This window comes from Chrysochloris asiatica, unplaced genomic scaffold (assembly GCF_000296735.1).
Source record: "Chrysochloris asiatica unplaced genomic scaffold, ChrAsi1.0 scaffold00170, whole genome shotgun sequence".
NCBI classification, from domain to species: Eukaryota; Metazoa; Chordata; class Mammalia; order Afrosoricida; family Chrysochloridae; genus Chrysochloris; species Chrysochloris asiatica.
Window position 1 is genome coordinate 3,449,062 of NW_006408688.1, and position 4,628 is coordinate 3,453,689.

Sequence of the window (4,628 nt, forward strand, 5' to 3'; positions counted from 1 at the left end):
TGAAGATTTTCCATATGTCTGACTTTTCAATATGTTATGCAACTCTATAATCAGTGGTATCAACTACCAATCTTCCCCTCTCTACATCCTAGGGTTCTGGAATACACTGCAACATCTCACAAAACTCACAAACTGTCGATGAAATAACTCATGCAATTGTGGAAGCTGACAAGTCCCAAATCCTTAGTTCAGATGTCAGTCTTCTCCCACGAAGTTTCAGGAGCTGAAGAATCCAAATCGGTAGGTGCACAATGTGAAGCGATCTGGTGAACCAGGTCATGTCACAGGCCACAAATCCCAAAAACTGGAGGACAGATGGAGATGAGCCAGATGTACAATCCGGAGAAAGAGACTGAAGTTTTCCAAAGCATTCCTTTACATTGAACTCAGACCATATCCTCAAGGAAAACTAGGGGTGATGGGTATCTAGTACAGCAGGGGGCATTCCTAATCCTTAGTTATAGTTTAATACTTACTATACAACTCTTGTTATATTTGAGTCTACTGTTGCTCCCACTTTATCAGTACAGCTCATTGAAGGTCTTTCACTTTTTTGCTCACCCTCCATGTTACTAAACAAGGTGTTCTTATCCAGGGACTGGTACATCCTGACAACATGTCCAAAGAACAAGAGATGAAGTCCCACCATCCTTACTTCCAAGGAGCATTCTGGCTCTACTTCTTCAAAGAAAGATTTGTTTATTCTTTTGGCAATCCATGGTAGTTTCAGAAATCTCTGGAAACATAAAGATTCTTCTTTGGTCTTCCCTATTTATTGTCCAATTTTCACATGCACATGAAGCAATTGAAAATATCATGGCTTAGATCTATCTGGTGTACCTCACTACTGTCATCTTTGCCCCTAAACACATTCAAGAGATCTTTTGCAGCAGTTTTACCTAATGCAATACATCTTTGCTTTCTCTCTCTCTCTCTCTTTTTTTTTTTTTTTTTAATCAGAATTGGGTTTATTATTCATACATTTTCAGTGATTTAAATACATTACATACAATTTCTACAGTACATTAGTAGAGCAATACAGGGGCTGGCAGCAGCATCAGCCAAGTCTCTATTCCCTGACACCAGAAATTACCTCTAGTAGCCTGTCCTAGCTCTGGTCCATCAGCTCACCGAAGTGTACATTCAAGGCAAACAGTAAGGCTCTAAGGGATAGTAGAGATGGGCCAGGGAGGGGCACTCCACACTCTCTCATATTGGACCCCACTTCATTCTGATCACAGAGCTGGTCTGAACCAGAACACTGCACATTTGGCTGTGTAAGGGCACCAGGTTCTGGGCAGAGAGCACCATCGCCATGTTTGGGTAAAGGCATACCTGTGCAGAGCGGCACACTGCACAGCTCTCCCAAACTGCACACAGGCCACAGTCTAAATGGACTGGACCAGATTGTCAGACCTTAAGCAGACAGGGGATCTGTTCATCACCCCCACCCCCGGGACATGCATATCCAGCTCTCACACTTCCTGTTTAGTGGGGGAGCCCAAGGCACTGTGGCTTCTGGACCTGGATGGAAGGGGACTCCCTCCACCTCTCAGCTCTACCTCCTGGGTCCTGGGTGCCTGGCAAACAGAGGGTATGCAGCTGTGGTCCTAGCTCCCTTTCTTTGGTGGTTTTTCAAACCTTCAGCATATTTTTTTCCAAGGCTTATTGACCAATCGCAGGGTACCAGAGCTGTGAAGCAACCAGTATCAAAGGGCATGAGCATAGCTATCCCTCAGCCATAGATGGCACCTTTTAAAATCCCTCCTGAGACTGTTCTTCACTTTGGTGTAGAAAGGGGCTTGGGCATCTGGCAAAGGGGCAGCTAGGGGAAGAGACCCGTGGAAGCAAGAGATGCACACTGAGCTGGGCAGGGGCTAGGGGACAGTTTGAAGGCCACTTTCCTTTAGGGCCCTGGCCTTCTTAAGAAACCATGAAGAAACTGGTCGGAGACAAAAAAAGTCAGCACAAAGGGCAGCTGCCAGTTAGGAGGCAGAATATAAACCACAGCACTTCCATCAAGCAGCAATGGCAGAGAGTCCAAGAATCTAAGACCCTGTCCTCTTTTGAGCCAAGATGCACCTTAGAACTCAAAAATGAACTTCTAAGAGCTGGAAAAAAAAAGTTTAAAAAACAATAGGAACCAATTACAGACCTAAAGATTTTATCAACTAAGTCCAAGGACTAGGAACAAAGCAGGAAGCTGGTCCACCATCGACCAATCACAGCTCTGAGCATACTCTGAGATCAAGTGGCTCACTTTGACAGGCTGGGGAGTCTTTCTATGAAATATACATGACAGAACTAGCCCCACCTTCCTTTGCTTGAGGGATGGGTAAACTGCAGGCAGGAAGGGCCCATGAGTGCATGTGTAGAACTGACAGGAGGTCTAGAGCAAAATTCTCCCTCTATGAGAACTGTGTCTGGAGTCTTCTAGGTGGCCTATTGCAGTGGTGAGAGAAGGGGAGGAAGACTCAACAAAAACCCAAAGGAAAGGTGTGGCTTCGGTCCGACCCAGCGCTGTGCCTGGGTTCACAGGATGAATGTCGGGGTCCATGCAATCGCGGATCTGGACTGGAGGTTTCTGACACCACAAGTTCTGGGGATCTGCCTGGGGTTTGCCACAGGTATTGACAGTTTTGTTTTTGCTGTTTTCTGATGCTCAATATAACCAATAATGAGCAATTGCTGGCAAGCTGGAAACGAAGGGGTTTCCCAGCCCACCACTAGGAGATGCTGGAAGGGAGACGCTACTTCCCAGACATCTGGCCTCCTCGCAGGGAATCCCGCTTGCCCCAGCACTCAGAAGGGCCTGGGTGCCCCCACCGCCCCTAGGGTTGTGCTTCTCCCTGTGTCTGGGAAAGAAAGCCCTGAGGGGGTGTTGAGCAGAGGAGGGATCTAAAGGGCACTGGTGGACACCAGCTTCTCCCGCTTTTCCCACAACCTGTTCCCCAGGCTTTCTCCCAGTCCGTGTCTCAGACACTAGTTCCTCATCAGCCTTAGGGCTACCACCATGAGAAGAAGGGCTTCCGACTTCGAAAACTCTGCCTACAGGATTCGCTAGCAGACAGCTCATGGGAACAGGCCGTCTCCACAATCACAGGTGGCGTCTGGGCGATGTGCAGGGGATTCTCGTTGTCTTTCAGCGCCTGGGTCAGATTTAGGATCTATCCTCACATGAAAGCAATCTGCTTATGGAACTGGCCTCTGTGAAACCAGGATCTTTCTTTAAGAGTTCCTATAGGTCCTCCTCCAAGTCCTTGACGAAGTTAGTGTCCGAAATCTTTGGAAAAATCAACTCTTCGATCTCCTGAGAGAATGGGATTTTTGCCTGGGGTAACCAAGCCCATTAAAAAGGATATAGCCTCCAGGAGTCGGGGTGCAGGAAAGCTAGCCCTTGTCTATGGCTGCCAACTTGGTAACAGGCTCCTTTACCACCACCCAGTCTGTGTCCCAAGAGCTAGAACTATCCATTGGGCAGACGTATTTAGATCAGCCAGTTGTCACTGCCTAGATCAGTGTTGCGGATGATATAATCCAGCACCACCAACCGCTCAAACTGCAGCAGTAGCTGCCGGTTATTGTTCTCAGGGAGCTTTTCAGCTTCAAATGGATGCAGCCAGTAGTCTGTGTCTTTGTAGCTTTCAAGGAAGAGCTGGGATGAACCGACATTTGGTGGTAGACCAATGCGGTTAAACCGCTGCCCAAATTTTGGCACTTTCTCTAGCGCAAGTCACTTGCCCCTGGACTTCACTCCATCAATGGCAAGATAGTTGAAGGTGTCACTTGGCCAAGTGTACTACCTTTGTACGGGGCACGATGTTGAGTTCGAGTTTTGGTACACCAGGCTGGACCTTGCCTCTGAGAGATAGCCCTGGTTGAGGACAAGGCAGTCACGGCCAAAGCAGTAGGGACAGCACAGTTTTTGCAGCCACTGGGTCCATTTAGGATTGAGGTGTCCATGTGGCTCTTCATTGTTGGGTTTGAAGACAGCAATGATCTTCCCCTGGGGGTCCTTGACGCAGTAACTTCCGCTGGAGCTCTGGTAGATGTGCTCCGGAAAGATACCGTGCTCGATGGCCAGCTCGGCCTACTGCACCATGATCTTGAACTCGGGGTCCTCAAGGAACTCCTTGTACTCATGGTGGTCCTGAGTGGCGTTCTCTGCCGCCCTGGTCTAAGCGTCCAGAGCTTGGGCCTGCAACTCTGTGGCTTGGGTCTGGGCCTGGGCCGCCGCAGGAACCAGAGGCAGAAAGGGGGCCGAGCCGGCTGCAGCCGCCACTCGGACCGCGCCCCCGACCCCCACCCCAGGCCGGTGCCGACAGGAAGGTGTAGGCCCGGTACTGGGCCGGCTAGGGGAACACCAGTGGGCTCTACTTGTTCATCTCTCAGGCCGTGGGCTCCGGGTGTCATTTGATTTCTTAACTACTGCTTCCATGAGTATTGATTGTGGGTTGAAGCAAAACTGTCTTTGAGGATTTCAGTTTTTTTCTCCATTTATCATCATGTTATTTGTTGGTTCAGTGGTGAAGATTTTTGTTTTCTTTACATGGAGTGCGATCCATACTGAAGCCTGAAGTCTTTTATCTTCATTAGTAAAATTTTTAAGTCCTCTTCATTTCTAGCAA

General features: G+C 48.5%; 1 pseudogene; it reads right to left on the minus strand.

The window, feature by feature from the left end:
• Positions 1–3,005: 3,005 nt before the first annotated feature.
• Positions 3,006–4,628, minus strand: part of LOC102811813 — a 10,837-nt pseudogene continuing 9,214 nt past the window's right edge.